At 31.7% G+C, this 26,838-nt stretch overlaps 1 protein-coding gene and 1 long non-coding RNA gene across 3 annotated transcripts in view; both read right to left on the bottom strand.

Annotated features, from left to right (window-relative positions):
- LOC107398920 (uncharacterized) overlaps positions 1-26,838 on the bottom strand; it is a 302,351-nt gene that overhangs the window by 62,276 nt on the left and 213,237 nt on the right. The gene's annotated exons all lie outside the window — the stretch shown is intronic.
- Positions 19,507-21,352, bottom strand: LOC135266774 (uncharacterized). The gene is made up of 2 exons (XR_010334922.1): positions 20,673-21,352; positions 19,507-20,623 (listed from the first exon to the last, which is right to left on the bottom strand). It is a non-coding gene; the product is annotated as an uncharacterized LOC135266774 (long non-coding RNA).

The raw sequence follows: 26,838 nt of genomic DNA, 5'->3' as shown, positions 1-26,838 counted from the left end.
TTTGTTGATTCTTCTCAAAAGCACTGATGGTTTTCATCAAAATTCTTCGTCCATAGTAACACTTCAAATTTTTTATTATGCCCTGATCAAGGGGCTGCAACTTGGATGTTGCGTTTGAAGGAAAGAATTTAAGTTCAATGGATTTTAATTTAGATTGCAAGTCTGGGGGATGAGCTGAACAATTGTCTATTAACATAAGCACCTTTCTGTTTTCTGCTTCAAATTTTTTATCCAACTTCAGCAGCCACTTTTCAAAAAGAAAGCCGGTCATCCAGGCTTTCGAGTTTGATTCATAGTCTACAGGAAGCCATTTTGTTCCACGGAAACAACGGGGGTTTTTGCTTTTTCCGATTAACAATAATTTAATCTTTTCACTCCCATCCATGTTGGTTGCTGGTAGCAAAGTTACCCTTTCTTTACTGTGCTTCCCGCCATGGCACTTTTTATTTTTAAAAGTCAGTGTTTTGTCGGGAAGACATCTAAAAAATAGCCTGGTTTCATCCGCATTGAAGACGTCACATTCTCGATAGTTTTGTAACAAATTAGGCAAAACATTACGTTTCCAATTAGAACAATCTTCTTCAGATACATCTGTGCTTTCACCGCATGCTTTTTTTTGACAAATTCCATAACTAAAATAACGCAACTCATAATAAAATGTTAAAATAAAATTAAAAATATTTAACTGACCGTTTTTGCCAATTATTAATCCATCCGTTGCTAGCCTTAAAATTTTCTTGCCTTAACCGCTGTGCAAAATCTAATGCTTTTTGTTTCACCATTGCACCTGACACCGGTAAATTTTTTCCTCTCATAACTTTAAACCATTCCAGGACTAATTTGTCCACAATTGCATATGTCGGTTTTTTTCATCCGTTTGTTATTACAGGTTTCACTGACATTTTCCACTACCTTAATAATTTCATGTTTTTTCTTAAGAATTGTTGATGCTGTGCTAGCTGGAATATTGAATTTTGCGGCTACATCTTTTTTCCGCGTTCCACCCTCGACGTCTTTGAGAAGTTTATATTTATCATTAATTGTTAAAGTTTTTAAAACTCGTTTTGGAGACATTTTGAGTAATAATATTAACTAAGTACACAACCATCAACAGTAACTTCAGAACTGAAACTGAACTGGGCCGACGGCAAAGACTAAACAATGAATTCGCAAAATGCAATCATTGCTTTTCTTGAAAAATTCAACTTATCGAGATCTGGCGCCCGAGAAATAATTTAACATATTGAGGATTTCGAGTTATCGAAGTTCGAGTTATCGAATAAATTTTACATGTATCTGGTATACCTAAATGCTACTGCCATCAAAATTAGTTTGACTTATTGAAAATTCGTCTTATCGAGGTTCCACTGTATTAAATTTAACAATGCAAAAACAAAAAGTTATCAAAATAATTTATATAAAAATGTACAAAATTCATATGTTTTTTCATTTGAACAATGTTATGAACTACTATAATAAGAACTATTGATTATTATGTTATTATTATTATTATGTTAAGGATGAATTATTTTGGTGCGCATTATGTGTTAAAAAACCTTTTTTTTTCTTGTTAACACTTGTAATTACATAAATACATGAGTACATAACTACTTAATTGTTGAATTATGATACATAACTTATATTTAGAAATTATTTAATTTGTCGTATTATTACGATAAACTAAAATAATAATTTCCAAATATCTATATGAAGAACAATTCTATTGTTGTGTGCGAAGGAAACCAGTAGTTGTCGTTTAAACTTTTTTATTATTATATAACTTACACTAATGTTATACGATTATAAATGACATTAATTCAGCAATTATTTGTAGTTGTAAGTCGTAACTTTAGTCACGTGAAAAATTAATAAATAATAATCTTATTGCTACTGTGAGTGATTCTTATATCTGAAAATAGTTATCATGCGAGATGAACAAACAGTACAAAGTGAATTCGTGTACGTGATGGATCTAATGAATTCTAGAAGTCGCGATCAATATTTAATGAAAATAGGTATAATGGTCAGAAGTACAGGATATAACATATGTTCAAGCGAGAGGGCAGAAAGAGAACATAACACTGTTGAAAACAATGTCTAAGCGGATTTTTATTGTATAATTTAAAAAAATTGTAACTTTAACTTTAATATTTACTTCATCAGGCGGATTCCTTATATTTAAAAAGTCAAACTCCAAATGATATTGAAGATCAAGAGGCACATTCACGTTATGATGCACTTTAGCTTACCAACAGAGGGATCATTATTTCCCATGAATATTAAATTCATTTTGATGATGGAATGAACATGTAAAACATCCCTGTTTATAGAGGGGCTCATATAAGGACTAATCCCCTCTAAACACATTTATCTTACACATTCTTCTTACTTATTCTCCACTTTTAACTCTATCGGGCTTTCGCTAAGATTTTGATACTCTGTATTGACACATGGATAAAACTGTAAATTGAAAATAAAATTGTTCCCATAATTTTGTTTATTCACACTTTTATCTAACTAGAGCTGTTTAATTGTTACATTCCTACAAGGAAGTGATGTCACTGTTTGAGCATCATTTGTATCATGGACAGCTTACAACTTATACAATCTGTCTATATTATATAAACGAAGATATAATGTATCTAAAAATTATGAAACGCTCTTTTGTCATCCGGGATGTCGTAGTTAAGTTCCGGACTAATCTGGAAAAAGGAAAAAATACAAATCAGTTTGACCAGAAATTTGTTCAATAAACACTAACATGTTAAAAGAAACACAACAAAATTCACTTTTTGTTAGAGTGTTATTTTTAATGGTAAAACCATACCGTCAATTATTGTTATGGAGTATACGGATTTCCTATGGTGTATGGACCGTAGATTCTTATGATAAAATTTGGTGGGATATTTGGCGGCCCTGTTCCTACCAACGTTACCTGGTTACTTTTGTACCACTGCATATGTAAATTAAAACACAACGACAAATAAAGGCCTCAATATCAAGTAGTATTTCAATTACAATTAAATATTTTATGATACCAAATGTGAGCGTATCGTCATCGGACATGCACTTTTTAAAAAGTCTTCCATGACGGTCAATACGCACGTGTTGTTTAAAATTCAAATAAATTCAAAATCAAATTCGGTAAATCGAAAATATCGTTGCACTGGATTTAACAAACTACAATTTTTACAAGAACATATACAATTAAATTGATTTAAGAAACTATTTCTTTACTTCAAAATTTAATACTGATCAACTATCATGAAATAAAGGCATTACTTTCATCAAAAATTTCAGTTTATTTGGCCCATGAATACTTAATTGAATGCGATTCAAATAAACACAAATGTCAAAATGAAAGAAATGGTTTTCTCTGTAAAGTAGTATACGGAATAAAGGGTAGACGGGAATAACAGAATGAAGGTTTAGTTGTTGACATACGAGATAGAGCACAAAGTTTATTCATACATAAAAATATTACTAAATTTTGCTAAACCTATTAAGTGTCGTTATTAGTTTCTTGAGGAAGTGAATAATGAGTAATGACTCCAAGCTTGCGTACTAAATTTACATTTTAAAATATATCTCTTATTACTAAAGCATTTAATCCTAATTTATTAATGGTTACAGAAAGTAATTTATGATTGATTGGATCTATATTATTGAAATTAACGTTACATACAGTGTTATTAAATAAAAATTTATATAAATCTTGAAATTCTATTTTTCTAGTATTTATTATTAATTCTAAATCTAAAATCACAATCATCATTGTGGTCATCGTTGTTATCACTATCTTCTATATCGTTTTAGATATTATTTTTTTTAATCGTTATTCTCTATAATAATAGAACTTTTTTAATACCTTAATTTTTGGTCATTATGTTTCTCCATTCACTTTATAATAATAAACTGTATGTCTTAGATTAGTAAATACATTACTCTAAGACATGATATATTAAATAATAATAATAATAATAATAATTTATTCGTCAAAAAAGTTACAAAAGAACTTACAGACACGTCAGTATAACAAAAAACATACGTACACAAGTCAACAGCTCAACATACAAAGTTGTAAATAATAAGACAATACAGACAATATTTAAATGTTAAAAACAGCGACCTACAATTTAAATTTTAACAAATATATCTACTGGTTTCAATGAATACTTAGTTATATAGTAATATTTGACGTAAGAAATTCAGTGATGGAATAAAATACATTATCTTTAAGGTAGTTTTTGACTGTTTGCTTAAATTGTTTGTGTTGCAAGAGTTTGGTCTCGCGTTTGAGTTTATTAAATATATTTAGATTTAAACAATTTTTATCTGTTGTTACATGGTTGTGTTTCGTCGTAACCAAGAGATGAGCTCCTCTTGTATTGTAACCATGCAGTTCACCATGAGTTTGAAAATTATTTGAATGATGGGTTTAAATTAAAGTAGAATAAATAAACATTGAGGGTAACGACATTATTTGAAATTTGTGAAACCAAGGTTTACAGCTTTCGCGTTGTGTTATCCCAGCTAAAATTCTCACTGCTTTTTTCTGAAGTTTAAATACTCTTATTGAGTGACATGAATTTCCCCAAAGAAGGATTCCGTAACTGAGAACACTGTGTAATAGTGAAAAATAGGTGGTAACTAGATTGTTAAAGTTGAGTATCTTTTTAAGTTGTCGAAGTACAAACAGTTGGTTCGAGATCTTTCTGCACAAATAGTCAATATGATAATTCCATTTTAAACCATCATCAACTATTAAACCTAAAAGTTTCACTTGGACACCCCTTATATGATAACGAAAAGATAATTTTTTGAGTTTTATCTTTGTTCAATTTAAGACAATTATTGTTGAACCACTGTTCTGCTTTACGCAATCCATCTTCAAATTAAAGATTGATTTCATTACGATTTTTTGAAGCAAAGAGTAGCGTTGCGTCATCAGCATACAAAATATTTTTAATAGGTGATAAGTGAGCAGACAAATCATTTATATAAATGATAAACAATAGCGGTCCATGTACGGATCCTTGGGGTACGCCATATTCAATTTTCCCTATATTGGAGTATTTGTTGTTTGAGAGTACCATTTGTTTTCGGTTCTGAAGATAAGATTCTAAGAATTTTAATGGCGTACCCCTTATACCGTAATGCTCTAGCTTTTGTAAAAGAATAGAGTGAGACACGCAGTCAAAAGCCCTACTAAGGTCACACAAAAACTGCACCTATTGCATGTCCCCCATCCAAACAGTCAACTACGTCTTCCACCATATCTCGAAGAGCAGTGATTGTGCAACGGCCTTTTCTGAAACCGAATTGACTGTTACTTAGTAGATTATATTTTTCAAAAAATCGAAATAATCTTTCTTTCACTAAGATTTCAATAATTTTGCCTAAAATGGGAATGATTGCAATGGGCCTATAGTTTTCAACGTTCATTTTGTACCTATTTTAAAAATTGGGATGATTTTGCTACATTTTAGTTTATTGGGAAAAACTCCGGAAACAAAACATTTGTTTATAAGCTCCGTTAAAAAGGGAGTTACTATAAACTCGGAAAATTTAAGTATTGAGGAATCTAGGTCATATATAACACAGCATTTCGAATTATTTAGTTTATTAATAACATTGCTGACTTCCTTTTGTGACACCGGTTCTAAAAAAAATGATTGTGTATTTATAGTACGATTGAAGGATTGACTAGTATTTGGAAATGAATTTGGTTGTATTGAGTTTACAATTTTTTCTGCTATAGAACAAAAAAAGTTATTAAACTCATTACTGGAAATCTCGTTATTGATTCTGTGTGGATTACAATTTCTTTCAAAATTTATTAGCTTCCATACATCCCTGGATTTATTAACTGAATTTTTTAGAAACTGATTATAAGCATTTTTTGGTCGTTGCAATATTTTTTTATATTGTGAATGCTAACTTTTATAAGCTTTAATATCAATGGGATCTTTAGACACGAGACTTACAGTTTTTAGTATTGAGACGTTATTTCTGAGGTTACGCAACTCATCAGAAAACCATTTTAGCGGAACATAGGAATCTTTACATTCTATCTCTTTATATGGAAAGAATTTCTCAATCAAATAAGAGTATGTGTTAATTATAAAGTTAGTTGATTCTTCAACATCTTTCAATTGAGAATTTAAATTTAGGGTTTCTAGCGCTTCAATAAAAAGCCTCATATTGCGGTTACTTTTATTACGGATTGTCACAGTGGTAGACCTTGGTTTTAGGGTATTTTTGTTAAATAATGTAATGTGTTGAGCATAGTGATCAGATAAGCAAGGGTTAAATACCTCTGACTCATATAACCCATCATTTATATTTGTTAAAATATTATCAATGCAGCTCTCGGATGAAGAGCTAATTCTTGTCATGGTATCTATAGTAACTTTTAAACCATGAGACATTATTAGAGTTAGCAACTCTTTTAGCTTATTATTCGATTTATGCATTTTGAAGTCTATGTTAAAATCACCCATCAAAACAATATCTGAAGTTTTATTTTGAATATGATCTAGCAACAGACCAAGTTGCTCTAGAAATATATCTACATTGCCCAGACCAGACCTATACAAACATATAACAACAGTTTTTACCTCATTTAGATAGATCCCACTAAACTCTGCATCACACTCTAGGGAGAAGCAAGAAAGATCCAAATGTTTGAATTTTATACCATCCCTTACGAAAAAAACAGTTCCTCCATGACGTAATATGCGCCTGCAGAAACAAGTCGCTAATTTGAAATTAAGCAAGTTGATTGACTGTATTTCATATTCACTTAACCAATGTTCGCTAAAACCTAAAACATCATAATCTCTATGGTTTTCCAAGAATAAAAGAATTTCATTTAATTTATTTGACAAGCACTAAATATTTAAATGGAATATTTTAAGCGACCCTTTGCATTGCTGCAAAGAGTCGGGTGTTATTGACTGCTGGTCTTTGACCGACGTGGATGAAAATACCGCGTTACATATGATCCTTCAGGCCAAATTTCTGATTTCATTGCGTGTTCTAGATTGTTTAGGTTAATTGTCACCTTGTAGGATGAGTAGTACTCTGGATATTTGGAGTCCAACTTCATACATGTTACTTCTGGAAAAGTATTCTGAAGTAAGCTCACCAAGTCTTCACTTTTGGTTTTTGGATCGAGTCTTGAAACATAGAGAAAAGCCTTTTTGGGTGCTGTTTTTATTTTGTCACAAGCGTGTGTCCCTATAACAGCATTCCTTTGTTGCTTTCTGTCTAATTTCTTGTGAGTTATAGTTTTCCAATCATTTTTTCTTTCTTCAATGACAGGGTCTTCATTTTTCGGAGTTTCACGTCGAGGCATGCTTTTCTTATTGTTCTCAACTATTTTTGTAGCAGTCGTATTAATTTGGGCTTGTAGCTGGTCCTTTTCGAATACGACTTTGTTTAGTTTATCTTTATTTTTGTTTTCGTTTTTGTTTCTACCTGCCGATTTGTTATCAACGACTGTATGCGCTGGCGGCGACTGCCCGGCGATTAACGGAGGAGAATGTTTCTTTGGAGATAACGATTTATTTTTTTCTTGAATGCAAATTTGCAATAATGCAATTTTATCTCTTAATTCTTCGATTAAGGCGTCCTATTCTTTAATAATATACGAGAAAAGTTGCGGACTTACATTTTCCCAATTTATCTCGTCGTCAGATGTTTTCCCATCGTCGGCATCTTCAAATATCTCGTGTTTTTCACAACACGTGATAGATTTGTTGTCGTGGAAAGTTGCATTCAAAATCTTAGCACAACTCGGATGAAACTGGTGTTGACAAGGCTTGCACTTTACAAAATTCACCACTTTTGAGCCACATTTCTTACAGAGCACATTGGCTTGTTGTGTAGCGTCGCCAGCCATCACAGCAGTACATATACATATATTATAGAGTATAAATTCATAAATTTAAGAGATGCCAAGTCAGATAATGAGTATATAAAAACGTCTCAAAATCTATATCGATTATAATAGAAAATTGCATGGATAATATGATGAATAGATAGAATATAATAATTTATTTTTTTATATTCTGTTTAAAACTAACTATTATCATCTGTTTTTACCTTTATTTAGGAACTCAACAATATGTTTAAAAGGTAGTAATTATAAATTTAAGTTTGCAAAGAAAAAATATCGTTATTGCATTGTATTGTTATAAGGTTTATCAGGAATTACATTAAAATATTCAAGATGTATATTATTTTTTGACTTAAAAACTACTATTATAACATACTATAATATGACTCATAATCCTATAAGGTATATTAAAAATGAATCATTTTGTTGTGTATTAGGTTTTAAAAAACCTGTATTAACTGACACTTTAGCACAATGTAATAAAATTTTTAAATATATATATATATATATATATATATATATATATATATATATATATATATTCGTATGACAGAAAAAAAAAGGACAATAGTACATTGTATGTAGAAGAAATCACAAAACTTTTATAGTAGATAACCAAGTTTTAGCTTGTGGCGACAGTTGATTGATTTCATTGAAGCCTCTTTGAAAACTTGTAATATGGCATTCTTCAACAAGATGTTGAATTGTTTCTTCCACGTGGCCACATTGGCAATACGGATTTTCTGTAGCCTTCCATTTAAACAACATTGACTTACATCTGGCATGGCCAGTTCTTAGTCTGTTTAATTTCACCCAGACCCACCGTGGTTGATCCATTCCAGGTACCCTTTTTGATGGATCTTCTATTAAATCTTTATTGAACAGGTGGATATTAGACCATATATTGCGCCAAATTGAAATGAAACCATAATTTCTTAAAAGTGTTTAATTGAATTTAATTCAAAACGAATAAGGAGCCACTTTTACAATGAATAATAGTTTTTAACAGAAACGGATTGCTAGTATAATTATTTTTTACTTATTTGGTTTAGACTTTTCTCTAACACCACAGTACAGTTTGTTGAGATCTGCTCGTACTCTTTATAGAAAATTCGAAAATTCTATAAATGTACGCATAACCGTTGTATGCGCATATTGAAATCTTGATACATCATTACAATTAATAATGGGTATGCCCTCCTCTGACTCTTAATACTTCAGCACAACGCCGGGGGATACTTTCGACTAAACGTCGAATGTATTGTGGGTCGAGTTGCTCCCATAATTCCATAAGGATGGCTTCAACGTGTTGAAGGTCCTGGTTTGGCTGGTGTTCCTTTAAGCGTTGCCCAAGAGTGTTCCAGATATGCTCAATTGAATTGAGGTCGGGACTGCGGGCGGGCCAATCTATTACCTCAATATTGCAGGCATTAAAAAAATCCTGCACAATTCCGGCCATGTGCAGGCGAGCATTATCTTGTTGTAGAATGAACCCTGGTCCCATATTATTGGAGTATGGCACTACGTGAACTTCGTCAATATACAAGCAATCACCTCTAAACTGACTTTTGTGCAGTCTGTTACGGATTGTTTGCGTATTAATTCGGGTCTCTGTAGTCTGAAGCAGATTTTGAAGCGTTGAAGCTGTACTTGTACGTTGGCGGGTAGCCCAAAACCGTATTAAACGGTCTTCCCTTTCTGAAGTTGCCCTTGCACGCTGTGGATAAGGTTGTCTTCGGACAATACCAAACATTTCATACCGAATTTAGGCCCTATTTATAGCAGAGCGAATAACATTTAGGATTCTGGCGTCTGGAATCGCCCTCTTGAATTAGCGTAATGACTCGAGCAATTTGAATTTCCGTTAGGAAGACTCTACCCTTTTGGGGTCCACCAAGCACATCAACATTCATGTTGCTTCTTTTACAATCCAAAAGAAAATGAAGCCAAAAGTGTATAAATGCATTTATCTCTGGGTAAAAAGTTTACTCCTTTGCAACTTACATTCCTCCAAGGCAAAAACTGATGATAAAAATTCATTTTTTTGGTGTAAATTTTTACCTTGAACTCTGTACTAAGTGACCACGAAGTTAGGTCGTTATATTTTAAGTTACAAAAAAATATTACTATATATGTGGCTCTTTATTCGTTTTGAGCAGTGTAAATGACTTTTCTAATAATTATGTTTTTTATAAGTATTTCATCTGAAATTTTGAAAAAAAAAAATTGTAAGTATGTAATAAGATAATAATGCGCTTTAACTTACCAACAGTTCTTTAAACATTCGTTACTAGATATCTTCCATACGTCAATATGGAGCACAGTACAATTTCCTAGCAATAGTTTCACAAACTAGTGAAAAACTAACATTTTTATGATTTAATGAATTATCAAGTTTAATCAAATTTTCGATTGTATTAATTTGTTTTATTAATAAATTACCATTTAAGTTTGTTTCATTTTTATAGCGAATTTGAATTAATATTGATTTTGTAATTTTTGAATAAATATTGTTTGTTTGTGTCATAAATTTGTCGATTCTTAAAAACTAATCGCAGTTTATAAGGGATTATAAAGGATGAAAAAAAATTTTCTTTGATGATTGGCCCACCTTATTCGTTTGGTTGCTGTTGAGTAGGTAATCCGGAATTTTCATTTAACATATAATATTTTAAGAAGTTTTGTTCTGATCACGTTCTGACGAATTTCATACCATTTGTCAGGCCATGTTGAGTTAGTTCAATTTAAAATGTCTTTTTTCATAAGATTTCTTAGGTAGATATTTATTTCTTTCCATTTTGATACTTGATTTAATGTTTCTTCATGTAAGGTATGGTATTATTATCATTAAGTTCTGTTGAGTACCTTTTCTGTTAAAACGATGCTCTCACAACAATTCTTTTTTACACTGCCGCTCAAAAAAATCCGCACACTAGTTAACGTGGGAACATTAACAAAAGTATTTTTAAAAATTATTTATTTTTACTTATTTTATTTACACTTGTTGTTTTATAATTATAACTTTAACTTTTACAATTAATTTACATTTTATTTATTAATTCACTTTGTACATTAATTATAACTTTTACAATATTATGGAAATTGTGAGTGGCTCGAAAATAATGACTAGCAGCACCGCGACTTAAGACTAAGACTAACTGACTCTAACAGTTTTCTGGGTTTTTCTGTCTTGTGAGATTGTGGGTTGTCAGCAACTATCCTTGCTGGACGATTAGCAGACGTTCGTAAGTTAAAAATTTCACCTCCAATAGTCTAGGGGAGACTCAAGGAAGCAGATCTGTTTGCTAAAAGACCAGCTGGAGATTCTAAGATTCTGAATTAACGGTAGCTGATCAAAGATTAGGGTTTAAATTTGCATAACCCTATGTGAGTTGAGGCAACAACAAATGTAAGAACGTACTCTTTACAGAGTAGTCAAATTTAGTCCAACATCATCAGACCGTCGTGAAAAAGTGTGACAAAGACCAAAGAAGCAATTCAGTCAATGATGCATATCATCATATCACCCAGAGCGGGATTTAACAAAGCAGTAATGTAGCAATTTAATGATCTGGGCTGGTACATCTTTAGAAGCCTATACCAATTTGGTGTTTGGTGAAAACTAGACAATAACAACAGATAAGTACTTCCTCGAATGTGTAGAATCACATATGGTTTCCCATGCGCCATTACTTGTCGGAAATTATCGTTTTGTGGATGATAGTGCTCGTCATCACAGTGTTGTCTGATATTGGAACAAGTAAATATACGACGTTTTTCGCGCTCAGCCAATAGTTTCGACTTGAATCCAGTAGAGCTGGTTTGGGAATTTCTTAGCAAAAGAGTGGAACGTAGCTAACCCCTGCTAGAGACGTTAGATAACTTAAGAGTGGCACTGGAGGAAGAATGTTCAAATTCTTTAAGAATAGGTTACCACACCCATCCAAAGCAAGCCATATCGTTTAATAGACAAAATAAGAGCTTTTGGTTGTAACACCCGTTAATAATCTTAAATTAGTAAACTTTTTTCGTTTTTTTTTAAATGTTAATTTCTTAAATGTCTTCTTGTTTCGGTAACTTCTGGTTGTTTCATTTTGTTTTCTCACTGCGAAGATGCTGTTTCTTGGTAAAACACAATATATAAATTTCCGGAATGGTGCAGCTGTCACCTCCACCGGTTGAATGGCCTGGCATTTCATCATTTGGCATCTCATCATCACCGAATAAAGCGAAATAATGAACATGCACTACCTCCTTTTTCGCAATTTTACCAGTCCTTGTATGGTCCTAGTATGTCGATTCCAATTTTCTCAAAAGGCAGTCGTACTGGTATTGGCTGCAACAGACCTACAGGCTTTTGGTTTTGTTGACCCTTCCTAGCTTGACAATCCGGGCATCCTTTTACAAACCGTTCTACGTCTTTCTGCATGCCGGTCCAATAAAAGCGTTTTTTCGTTTTATCCGTGGTTTTTGAAGTTTCTAAATGGCCTCCAAAAGATTCGCTGTGCATGCTGAACAAAATTTCTTTTACTAAAAACCTTGATATTATACAAGATTAAAGGGCGTGACAGTATTAGAAAGCAAGCTTGAGAAAAAAAATTAATTACTTATTTTCATACTGCGATTAAACCATCATTTCCTTTTTTTCAACCCGTTAATCAAGATTTGAGTGAAGTCGCTTGCTTCCAAAATGATGTCTACGGGCCCTGTCCGATAAAAGTAGGTGGGATTGTCGTTTTCTTTTTTTTCGTTTCGTTTCGTCATCTTGTTCTAATAATAATCTCCCACTTTTCTTGACGACGAGTCCTTTTTGCGTTTTCATGTAGTCGCAATATTTCCTCTCCAATTTCCTGCTGATTTTTCGCCAGAGAATCTATTTTTTCTTCCATTTTTCTCCTTCTGGTAGTCCCGAAAAATTCTTCTTTTGCTCTTGTGGCCCTCTCAGTTTTCTCTTCGGACGCCTAAGTATTATTGGACAGCAGCCTCACTGTCCCGAAATTATGGCTTGGAAATAGTATTTGGTTCGCTCAAAGGCTCGAAGGACCATGAATTAGTAAGAACTCGGGGTTAAGTTCAATATTGATTTTATCACAAAAATAATTTGAATCCGAACTCCGGAATATCCGAAGCAAATTTAAAAAATTGAATCTCTGGTTTATCCGAAAAAATCTTTCGATTATTCTTATGCTTGCGCATTTAAACACACTGTAAACAGTTTTGATTTATTTAACTTTTTATGTTTTGGCAAACATGCAACTACAGAAACACTTTCACAACAATCAATTTTAGATCTCTGTATGTATCTAAGTTTTCTATTACATACTATTTTTTCTGTTTAGAACAGTTTTTTATAACTCTTGTTTTTACCTCCGGTCTAACCGAAATTTCGATTATCCGAAATGGGCCTTGGTCTCAACCGTTTCAGATAATCGGGAGTCTACTGCTATATACAAAATTTACTAACAAACTAAAATAGTTATTCCAAAACAAATGTTAATTGCAATAATAATTTCACCATTTAAAATTTAAAAACCATTTTGATATTGTTTAGTTGGAGCTGGTCAAGTCACCCAGTTAAAACATTTTGCTGACATTCGTTGATGCCGCGGAAATACTCGCATGTGTTACTCAAGCGTTGCGACAACTTTCACGGAAAATTCTTAATCTCATTTAAAAATTTTCCAAAAAAAAACATAGGGTTAAACACCTACTAAACAACCAGAACTTTAAACAAATAATAATAATGAATATAATAATAGTAATAATAATAATAATATTAAATAATAATGCGACCGGAAACAGTACTTTTTACAATCTTAATTGTAATGGAGATGAAGATGAAGTAGGAGAAGGAAACGAGATAAAATTCCAAACGTAAAATAAACGTTATTTCGGTCAATTATTATAACGGAAGTGATAGTAGCAGTTTTAATCTTACATTACACATATTATGTACTGTATATATTCTTATCAGAATGTTTTGTTTGTAATAAAATATTACTCTTTATTTTTATCTTACTTAAACTTACAAAACAATTCAAATTATTGAACACACTTTCAATTAGAAACGAATTAGAAAGCTTGAAATTTTTAAAATAATGAATCTCATCTATACAACTCAAAACAACTGATTACTCTTTTTTGTATTATCATTTGAAATATTAGAAAGCGAAATAGGAAATATAGTGTATTTAACGAGCAATGCAGACAACAAAATCTTTGCTGTCCTTCTATTACCATTAGAAAATGGGTGTATTTACAAAAACCGAAAGAAAAATATCGAGGCAACGTCATACGATTTCGCATTTCCATCCGAATTTCTTCATTTACCATCCGAAACAATTTGTCCATCTCCGATTCAACTTCAGTCAGTTGGAGATAAAAATAATCATATTTGGACGGTTTTGCATTTGTCGTCCTGTAACAGCCGGGATTGGAAAATATCCCGCTGCCTATTAATTCATTGTTTTTTGCCAAATTAGGGGTAAATTGATGTTGGAGTCTCTTCATTGCAAGACGGTCAGTAGGACTTGTGTGCCGGTGACGTGACGAAATCCAATTTTGGGTCGCACGCTAGATGGCGCTGTAGGCTAAAAGATGGCGGTTAATCAGCTAGATGGAGCTGCAATTTTAAGATGGCCGCCTCATTTTTTTAACTTTGCAAATTTCCACTGTATGGTAGACGCATGCCCCCCGGTGGTTTTCGAATATGCAACCCAGAACAGTTGCTTTTTGGAGTTGTGAAATTGTGAATACATCCTTTTTGAAATATGCAATTTTGAATACATGTTTTTTTTAATTGATAATTCTGAAGCAATTCTGAATTTATATGCTTTTTGAAATATACAATCTTGAATACGTGCAGGGGTGGGTTATGCACTTCTAAATTAATTAATAGGCGAACAGGCATAAGGTGTAATAATACTTAAAACAGAAAATAGAACGAAAAATAATTATTAATATTTTAAATTTTACAAAAAATTATATGAGGTTAGGTTTTTTGTGGCAATGAATGTAGAGACCTGGCTCTAAGAAATAGTTCAATGTAAATTACTGGTGAAAAAGAATGTATAAAACTTACTTATTTAATTTAAGGCATTGCGAGTTTTTTGGACCTTAAATAATCTAAATAATTGGACTCAGTGTAATAGTCCCAGCTCACCCATGCTTCTTCTTGCACGATTTCTTTATGTTGTTTTTGTTTTTGCTTCTTTTTTCTTTATACTTTATCTGCATAATGGCACTTGCAGATGCGCCAATCAAGTCGACACTATAAAAGAATATGTTCCTTGTTCTATGGGCATACAAGTCAATTTCATCTAAGTTGTAAAACAAAGAAATAATTTTTAACGAAACTACCACAAAAATTATTAAACTTACCGGAAGTATTTGAGTATTGACTTCAGGTATTATCTAGAATACATGAAATACCGGGTGACTATTAATGATTGTGATTATTGTGGTCAAGTGGGTAACAATTTTGAAAACTAAATTTCACAACTTTGACTATCAAATTCATTACTCAAAATTTTATACTCAGTTGTCATTCATTTCTGACCTACGATCGTAGACATGGCCGTCAGATGAAACTGCTCTATAACAACAAGCTAGCAGGGAGGCCAATAACTCAATGTCACCAACAGATTTTTTTGCTTCAGTCATTAAAAGTCACTCGGTACAATTATTTATTGTTAAAGAAAGACCATCACACTGATTCTCATCAAAACTACTGTATTATATTAATGTTGTAAACACGGTAGATTCAGCTTTATATCGTAATCTTGTTGATATGTTTCCGTTAATTTATGAATAATATCCATTAATTGACATGGTCGTAATTTCAGTAGTTCCAGTATCATTAATAATTGCTTATGGCTTTTTCAAAATGCAGCATTTTTCAAGACAGGTTCTACACTTGCTATTTCGTATATGTTTCTTATTTGTTACTTATTATCCTTCATTTCAATCCAACTATTCTGATTATCTGATAAACCTAACCATTTTACAAATAATTTAGTTCATTTACGTCGAATCACCTTTTAAACATAAACATCAAGATATTCAGTTTTTGATATCTCTCAAAACATACAAACCTTATTTAATTGGTTGATCATCTTTATCCTCTAGTTGGAATAGAGAAAAAATATTTTTTATTTACAGATATCCATAGTATTCAAAACAATCAATACTTTAAGAACAAATAATATTGCGACCGGAAACAACAGTAGGATATATGCGCTGGTGACGTCACAAAATCTAATTTTGGTTTTCTTATGGATTCCATTATTATTTATTAATACAAGAAACTGATACAGTTGCAAAACACCACTTTGAGTTTTATACTGGTTGGTATAGATAGAGTGGTCGAGAGGGGAATTGTTTAAAACTCTAGTTTTTATCTAAGTACATACTTACTACGTTGGATAAAAAAATAAATAGGATTAAAATTTGAACGGAAATAAGGTGTAATAATAACTAATAAAGAAAATAGTACAAAAAATATTTTATTATTATCTAGAAATAATAATAATTTTTTTAAAAACTTATAAACTAGTTGTTTTTTTTTGTAGAAATGAATAATGCCCTCATGCGTGAGTACTAATTATATCTTCTAAAATATATTATCTCTTATTATCTAATGTATTTCATCCTAACTTATTAAAATCTATAGTAAATAGTTCATGATTTATTGATCTTATACTATTAAAATTAACATAGCGTACAGTGTCATTAAATTAATATTCATATATAAGTAGGATATATATCACAAAATCTAACTTTGTCAGTACGTTAGATGGCGCTGTAGTCTATAACATTTCAGCCAATGACGCTAGATGGCACTGCTGTCGGCGGCCAATCACGACGCCGCTAGATGGCGCAGTCTAAGATAGCCGTCTCCCGCGTTTTTTGAATATGCAGTAACCCACAATAATTACAGCTAGTTGCTTTTTGGGGTTGATAAATTGTGAGTGCATGATTTTTTAAATATGCAATTGCATGTTATTTTAACTTGGCGATTCTGATTATATGCGTTTTGATGTATACAATTCTGAGTACATGCTGTTGTGAGTTCACCCTCCACCCCTCCAGCTTGAGATGCCCCTGACTAAGTTTTTTTTAATTTGATCTTCGAATTCGATTGGCGTACAAGTATTATTAACTGTACTAAATTTTGTAATTTTACCTGTAATGGTTTCTGAAATATTGAAGAAAATCCACTACAAGAAGCACCACTTTCAAAGTGTACGATAAATTAAAATAATATTTTCCAAATATCTATGTGAAGAATAGTTCTATTACAAACAATTTCTACTCTAATTTTAAATGGGTAATTTCTAAATATTAATGTATTGTAATTCATATAAATAAAACACTTGTAAAAAATTACAGTTTTATTTCAATTTACAAGTTTTTCTACAAGCTGGTGGAGGGTAAATTATATGTACGTTGAAATTCTATTAATGCATCAGAAAAATTATTATAATTACATTTTAACTCTTCAAAAGATCTGTTGTCCTGAGTTTGATTTTCACGTTGTAGGTACCCAAAATTTGTTGAGTACTGAGATAAAGATTGGTTTGTACAGTTTGTATTACCATCAATACTATTCGCTTCACTAGCAACACTTTTACAAGTTGAATACCCTATTAAAGTTATAGCAATAAATATTGTAATTCGCTTCATGTTTTCGGATATATTACATTCGTGAGACTAAGCAAAATAGAAGTATTAAAAAAATGTACTTAATTAACATCCAATTAAAACACTTTTCAGATTTAGTAACTTTTAGAGATTTAATATTTATTTGTATCTAAATTTTATTGGTTGGTTTTGTTCTTAAAATTTAAAAATTACTAAAAATGTAAAAATAGGAGAGGAAAAAGGAGGAAAAAGGAATTTATAAATCAAAACAAATTTAAACTTGGTTTAGTTATAAAGTCTGTTTTTATAAGAACATAAATTTATAACACAAATGTAAATCAACTACGTCATACATTGCTACGGGTAGAAACATCATAAGTCCTACTAGTAAGGCGATGTATCAAAGTATATAATATTACATTAGATATTGCTATAAGTAATAACACTGCAATTCCTACTATTACACAAATTATAAAAAGGTAACATTTTTGTTATGTATTAAACTATTAGCTTTAATCAAATTTTCGATTGTATTAAATCTTTGTAAAAATTCATCATAATTTGATAACTTATTCTTAGTTATTATTGAAGATACAGATACATTTTTACACTGATTTTAAGAACGTGTATAACAATCCATTCTAATCCGCGTCAAGATATTGTCTGTTTTTAAAAACCAACCCCACTTTGAAGGGAATTGCAAAAGATGAAAGAAATTCTGTTGTCACTGCTGGGCTCACCAGATTTATTTGATTGTTTTTGAGGGTGACCGGAAATATGCGCCCAGGAAATAAGCGCAGCGGAAATAAGCGCACAAGGAATAAAGCTCACAAGGAAAAAAGCGCATGAGGAATAAAGCGCACAAGGAAAAAAGCACACAAGGAATAAAGCGCACAAAGGAAAAAGCGCATAAGGAATAAAGCGCACAAAGAAAAAAGCGCACAAAAAAATTACATGGAAAAGTACACACATTAAAAATGCTATCACCGAATTAACGGTTCAGTTAAACTAAAACATCTTATTTTAAAATGCTTGATAATAAAAACTGAAGTTTCTAAGCAGCTTTAATTTTTTCTCGTGATTTATTTTCTTTATTTATAACGTACTTGTACCATAATTAATAATAGAGGATACGAATTAGGGTCGTCCTTCACCCATCTGCTTACGGAATGAAACTTATTTTTTTTATCAAATACATATTGATCCAGAAAAACTGAGTCTGTTGGCAACAATCTGAAATTATTTTTGTTCAAAATTTGCCACACTGCAACCTGGTACAGTTTTTCTTGACAAAAAATTATTTCACGAACAACCCTAAAAGATTGTTGAATTGTGTTGCCAACAGACTTAGATTTTATGGATCAGTCTGTATAATATGCAAAATAATGGGTTGCAAAAAATATTTTTATGACTATGATTTATTTCAGTGTTTTACAACTGTTTTAAGTAACATTTTTGAAACTTATTTATAGGCTATATATTCTTCTAGAGAGCCTTTTAAAATGTGATCAGTGCTTTCATTAATTTAGTGGGACACTTCTCACGAGAGTAGATAAGGATAGCGGGTTCTAGAACCACCTCCACCTCTCCCTACTGCGCATGTATAAAATGTAAGTGTTAGAGTCAGACGCAGGCGCAAGCGCGTAATCGCAGCTTCCTGGCCTGCGGCCGAGCAGTGGTATGTCACCATAGAATAAGAGAGAGGAAGAAGCGAATCTCTCTGTCTACCCCTCGTTTTTTCGCGAAAGCGCCACCTAACCCTGAGAGAACGAACTAATTCGATAATAGCGGGAAATTCAAACAGGACATTTTATTTATTTTCCAAATTTAAAGAATTATAAATGTTAAATGTTTCTGTACTCATGCACTGTTACTGTGTGCACTGTTTAATAAAAAAGCATCTGTAACAGTTGCAATAGCACAAAAACATTTAACATCGCTTAATAAAATGAAACAAAGTCTTTCCAATTAAAATTTATTAAAAAAATAATAACGTGCTGGAATGTATAGGCAAAATTAATTTAACTCGAATTGTTCTTCATAAACATACTCAGATGTAATAATATATGTAAATACATTGTCTAAATATACACAATGATCCAGAGAAACTGAGTATGTTGGCATCAGATTAAATTATTGAATTGTTACCTGAAAGTGTACACTATTGGTATCCTTTAAAATTTAAATTCAGATTGCTAACAGACACAGTATTTCGGGATCAGTCTGTATAAATACATCAGTTTTGTTGGTTTGATTACTTGTCTACAGACTGTTCAGAAAAGCAAAAAAATATCAAAATTTTGCTTGTAACCTTTGACAATAGTCCAATTTTTAAGTCCCTTAAGGCTAAATTTAAACAACTATTTTTCGAAATTTATTCGCGGTTATAAGGTTTACGGACGTTTGTAAAAGCGGCCCTAACACGTACTTTAACAGTTTGATGTCAAAGTTCTTGATAAGTTTTGAAATTTTTAAAAAAAAATCTCGATTGCATCATAGTTATTAGTAAATTACTCAAACACAAGAGAATTACAAGTGTGCTAAAATTATTTTAAATAAAAAGCCACATATCTGATATACATAACTATAACTGGAAGTTAACTGATTAAGACTACCATGTAATCATTTAAATTTATAATAATAGTAGGCTTTAATATTGATTAACTTGTATGATACCTGTAGAATACGTTTTTTCGCTTAGTTTCTAAATTAAGCAATCACAAAAAGGACAAACCTTGTTTTTTTAACAGGCATAGGCGTTATAACATTGTGTAAAACAACATAAAAGATTAAGACATAGAGGGACATGGCGAATTTGAAAACCTTGAACCATAGCAAGTCCTAAACTCCCTGCTTTCACAAAATACTAGCTTCGCAACTACAATAAATTTATTTATAATTATGATATACCTATTAATTACTGCACATTATATTTAACTCGTCTTCATGGGATTTTCAATTACATCCCAAGAACCGTTATCATCTCCAAGGACGGTCTTCATCTCCTAAACATCAAGAAATTCCCTTATTAGAGAAGTTTGTATGATCCTTCTTGGTGTAATATGATTATATTAATATCTAGAAATCGCAGTTAATTGTTGTATAGACACCTTTCAATAACGTTTACCTTAATTTGCCTTAAGTTGATTCATCCTTCATTAAAACACTGTCATTCACACTATACACTAGATTCAAATAAAAGATCCATATAAAAGTAGAGATGTTTGATCACAAAAACATCCAAAAAATCACGTTAAATCGTTTTCTGAAGTCTTTAAAACACATTAAAACAAAATGTCGCCAAAAACCGCAACGACAGCAAAATAATCGGCTGTTGATAAATCAAAGAATTAAAAAGAGAAGTGTGCGCACGTCGATTATTTTTAAGTGAACCTTCTTTACTTTTAGCAAAATGTGACAGATTCCTTTAAATTTACAGATTTCTTTGTAACTGACGCGACCTCTAAGCTAGAGCACACGAACTATTTTAGCCGTTTCCCCCCTTTGCCCCACCCCTCCCAGTGAACACATAATTTGTATACACTTTCAGGGGCCTGGTATGTCACCCTTCGACCATATATCATATAGACTGGGCAAGGTGAGATTTGTTTTGAAGCCAACATGTGCAGGTGGGGCAAGGGGAAATGAGGCTTGGTACGCGAATTTGACCCTTAGGTACCTCTTCTCTGATTGGTTCATTCAAAATATTTCCAAGTGTTTCGTTAATATTCGTCAAACTTCGTGCTTCACGATTGTGATTAAAGGGAAAAATGGTGAATTTTGGGCTTAAATTTACTTGTGAATGGGCAAAATTCGGTTCTTGCGTCGAAATATACAAGAGAAAGTATCCACAAGGGTTTATTCATCGGTTATGTCATCCGAAAGTAAGAAAATACATGTGTTAACCTAAATATGTGAACACACCAGTGGCGTCGTAACGTATTCTGATTTTCCGCTTTGATACTGAATATTTTTGAATATCACAACTCTGACGACATGTCATAAGATAGAATTAGAAGTACTTTAAGTAAGGCATTTTTTTTGAATCTCGAAAACTTAAATTATTTCTGAGACTTGTAATGTTTTTTCAATTGTTTGCCCCTTGACTACGAGCTGCCAATGAACAAGGAGTAAGCTTCCCCTTGCCCCTCACTCCTCTCACCATTACATGTTGGCTTCAAACAACCTGCCTACGAACACGCTTTACGGCGAGTCTATATGATATATGGTCGAAGATGTCACCTGACCAGAAGCTCCCTCTACCGACAAGAATTATTCCCTCTTTTTTTCAAAATTTCCCGCTCCACTCCCACTCTGCCACCCTATAAGCTCTTTACGATTCGATAATAATAAGTGAAGGTGAAGGTGCTTGATTGAAAAAAATAATAATAAAATAATTGTAACGAAACTTTATTTTTATATGTATATGTAAAAAATAAATGAAACAATAAATTCGAATGAAAACAAATATAAACTCTCGTATAAAATATAATGTTATATAATTAAGAAATTAGTCTTTGGTTTCGTATACCTGAGAATTAAACAATTTCAAATAAAAATCAGTGGGTTCAAAAGTAACGCAGCTAATATCTTTGGCTTTAAAAGCCGATCTTAATACACAAATGGAATTTAAATTGCTGTGTGCAATTTTATTTCGTTTGTGGAATTGGCATTTGTTTAAATTCATTAACTTTATCTTCGCCAAAATAAAACGGTAAAGACCTCCATTCATCTGAAACTTTAGTACCATTCACGTAGTTTCTGAACTGATTGCACAAAAGCAAATTTTGGTAATAAAAATTCTAATTCAGAAAACAAATTATTGTTGATTGGCAGTCTTTTAATCATTTCTTGAGCAGCACATATATAGAACTTCAGAATATTCAGTCTTATCTCTTTTTGGTCATATGCATTCATAGTATTCAAAATGTTTAAACAGTCAGTGCCGACATAAACATGTTCAATCTCCAAATAGTTTGAAGGTTGAATCAAACTTAAGTTTAAATTATTTTCCTTCAAAACATTCGGCTTTATGAAGTTCTGACATAATTGTAAAAGCAACCTTTTACTTTCTTTTTGTAAGCTGTGTATAAGTGTAGTTTTAGACTGAAAAAGTGCGTTAAAACTATTTAGATAATTTAAAGCGTACTTCATAAATTCAAAATGAGTTTTAATTTTAGGGTCTTTTAATTTTTGTAGAATATGATTTGCGCTGTTTAACTTGTCTTCGAAAAAAGCAATTTCAAAATATGCCTTCAACACTTCCCAATTAGAAAGAAGTCTTTCAACGCACTGATGGGTAGAAAGCCAACGAGTTCCTGACACTTTTAATATCTTGTGATGCTTCATACAAAAATATTCTTGCATCTCTTTTAATTGATCGCAACGTTTTGAGCTGCCGCCAATGTAAGTGTAAACTTCCCTCATTAAATCTTCTAACTCGGATGGGAGCATGTCGCAAGCTTTATTTACAATAAGAGCTGCAGAATGACAAATGCAACGAAGAAGAACTGCACTCGGAACATCTTCTTTCAATCTTGAAAAAAACGAATTGCGATCACCAATCATGACATTGGCTGGCTCCATCACATCCCAATCCGGTTATATTTCTAATTGGAATATTTTTGGTGGAGAGATACTTCTTGAAGGTATTATAAATGCTCTCAGCAGAACCATCTTTTCATCCATTAAAATAAGCTCCAGCAATCTGCATTCAAGGGCATGGTTTTGCGGATTGACATATTGAACAACGAAGCAAAACAGTTTCTGACAACTTATATCGGTACTTTCATCGCACAAAATTGAAAAATTATTCTGTAAAAAAAATATTAGATTGATACATAGGCAGAAATCTTGAAAACATCTTACCACTCTCAAAATGTTTAAAAGTTCATCTGTTTCCACTTTGCATAATACATTTGAAATCGTTGATGTACACTTCTTTCGTTTCAGGAAAATTTGTTGAATAATGGCAGAATCGGAAATTGTTTTTTTTAACATTGTAATCAGGTGATCTGCTATTTGGAAGGCTATGTTATGTTCAACAAAAAAAGCAGCGATGCCCAATTCGGCCGTCTTCACTTGTTTCTCTAGTAACTTCCGTTTTTGTAACTCGGAATTGTTGACAACAAAATTGTCCATCTTCTTACACTGTTTTGTATTTTTTATATTCCGTTGGTGCAGAGAAGTTTTTGCATGTTTTTGCAACTCGGACTTCCCGCATTTTAAAATTTTGTTACATGCTACACACTTGCACTGATTTTTTGATGTTGGGACTGGCTGGATCCAGTGTTTAAATTGTTCATTTTGCATCCAATTGAAGCAAAACGTCTTCTTCTTTGAAGAAATTTTTCGTTTTTTTACCTCTGGGGGCGCCACACCAATGTCATTATTGTCAGACTCACTCTCAGCAGGGTCACTTCCACTAGTGTTACGGTTACTGATTTCGTTTGCAGGGACTCAGGTCAGGTAGGGTTGTCAAGTCGCCAGCGTCCGATTACCGAACACTAAATAATAATAAAAATATACCCCTGACATGCGACAGTTTGTCGCTTTTACGTCAACCCAAGCTGAAAAATATTTTTTGTTTATAATTAATATTATTAATTAATAATAAATTATTAATACTGGTTATACATTATAATTAATATTATCTATATTATTAATTAAGTGAAATCATTATTCAAAAGTTTTATTTGAAACTTCAACAATATAAATAAGTGCATGTTTGTACAACATAACATTTATTATATAACATAATAACATTTATTAAACCAACAAACAATAATACGCTCACAACTAACTTAACATCAAATAACAAAACAGAATAAGACTATTAATATGAAAACAAAAATATACATATTACTTATTTATAAATATGTACTTTTTTTGTTTTTTTGTGGCACTCAGTACAGTTGGATACTTTTTAATAAAATCTGCGAATTCCGTGCAATTCATATCAAAATTTTGTTTTGTTTGCAACTCTGCTGTCTGTTCGCAGACGATTGCGCTCGTCTGTCCATATATTTCCCATGATTGAAAATACCCTTTCACAATAAGCATTACTGATTGGTATGGAATAAACAATTTGCACAATCTTTAATAAATTTGGAAAATTACCGCAAGCAAAAAGTTTCTGTTATTTGTTTTATGAGAATGGGTTTTATACACTCCAAATAATAAACAATAATTCGGTTGATTTATTTTTTATTTTATTCCAATACAACTTATAATACCTATTCTACAAACTATCATAGTACATCTAAAAATATGAAGCGTGAATTCTTGCTAGTTCTTGCGTCCGGGGTGTTGCAGTGCAGAATTAATCTGAAAAAGAAAAATTCATAAATTAGTTTTTTAAATAGAGGCGAACATGACACCAAAAATTTTACATTAATCTTCGAGAATAATACGTTCGAAATTAAAAATATGGGCATCATGTTCCTGATTTCCATTAGCTTGCTTACTTCCCTTGTAAATCAAATAAGATCCGAGTCCTTCCATTAATGTCGTAATTGTGCTTTCATTCATAACTGCTGTTAGTCGTTTAGGTAAAAAAACTTTACCGACGTTGTCCAGATATGCTACCATCATAACGCCATGTTGTGTGTTTGCCTTGGTTAAATTGATGATTTTATATTTCTTGTTCAGTTCCAAATCGTTGGCACTGGTATATGTATCAATATATTCACAGGCAGCAATTTTATTCAGATTTAACAGTTGATCAGCTATTATAGAACACTTTGAAATTTAAATGCAAAAATACACAGCGGAGCACACACAACTTCTCACAAAGATAGTTTTAATAAAACTGGTGAAATGTGTAAAAAACGGAACTTTTATAATCAATTTTTGTGGTTAACAGATAACATGCTTTCCTAAACAATAAAAATTAAATAAAATATGATTTAATACTAATTTTTTGTGGTTTACCTTATCGTAGGAATTTTGTAACGGACTTTTGGTTAATAAGAAATTTTCCTAAAAAAATTAAACACATTTTTTTAGCAATCAAATGTGGTAAATAAGTTTAAAAATTAAAGAATTTACCAAAAAAGAATATTTATGTTGGTTTTAGAAAGGAATTCAGTAGTCTGAATCGGAAGAATTTGTGGATGAAGAACTTGTGCCAAAGTCAATATTTTCGATAAAATTACGATGTGTCTTTCTGGCACAACTTTTGTTGGTCTGAAGCTAAAATTAGATGTTTAGAAAGATCGTCTTATTAAGTTGTAAAATAAACTTACTGTAAACAAACACTGATGAATACACCAACTATCTTCTTCACGAGTATAATCTGTTAAATTTTCAACCAGGACTGCATTATGTGTAACAATCTTTTTAAAAGATAATTTACTTAAGGCATCAGAGTTTTGATAATAATAAGCTATATAATTGTTGTAACAAGTTTTACAGATAAAAATAGAATTAAAATTTTGAACTTTATAACATTTAAATTTTAAACATAAATGGGTACTACTATAATATTGTTCCCAATTATTATTCCAAAGTAAATGGATAAAAAAATCGCTATCATAAAACCCTCCTCATGTAAAATTGTAACATTCAGCCCAACTAAATTTATCAAGTTTTTTATAGTAAGTTATCATGTCGTCTTCGTCACAAAAATTATCTATTTATCACTTCGAATTTTACGCCACCGGCTAAGAAAAAAAAATATTTGTTAAAATTTCATTAACAATTGGGTCTGGTAAAATCGTAAATAAATTTGTTACAAAATTTGGAGACACAGATAAGCAAGAAATAAACGTATTACATGATAACGAAAACAAAGAACTAGGTTGATAAAGACAAGAAGTCATTATCAGATTAATACTCATGAATCAGATGGAACTGCAAGAACTCACGCTTCACATTCAAATAAAAAAGTAAAAAATTGAGTTCAATATTACTATAAAACGGATATGAAACTACCGCAAATTAAGCTGTGACCTTTTAAATCTGGAAGGAAACCCGAAATGAGGAAAAGCAGCGGTTTTTATTAGGTGATATGACATAGGTTAATAAAGAGTTAGTGGGGATGTTTGCGTTGTTGTTGTTGATGTTGTGGAAACGTTAAAAGTGGGTTTTTGTTTTGGTTTAATACCATACAAGTTCTGTATTGCCCAAATATCATCTTGATCTAATTTAGACCTTGAATTTGAATAAAAAGAATACATTATTGATGTATTAACAGAGGAGTGTATGTCCTAATTCATGAATTATAACATTTAATAAACTAGGTGAATCCGAATATGATGCATCTACAGTTGTTGAATAAGACCAACTTTCTG

This window comes from Tribolium castaneum, chromosome 7 (genome assembly GCF_031307605.1).
Source record: "Tribolium castaneum strain GA2 chromosome 7, icTriCast1.1, whole genome shotgun sequence".
In the NCBI taxonomy this organism is placed as follows: Eukaryota; Metazoa; Arthropoda; class Insecta; order Coleoptera; family Tenebrionidae; genus Tribolium; species Tribolium castaneum.
Note: the sequence above shows the minus strand (reverse complement) of the source record. Positions and strands in the feature narration are given on the sequence as shown.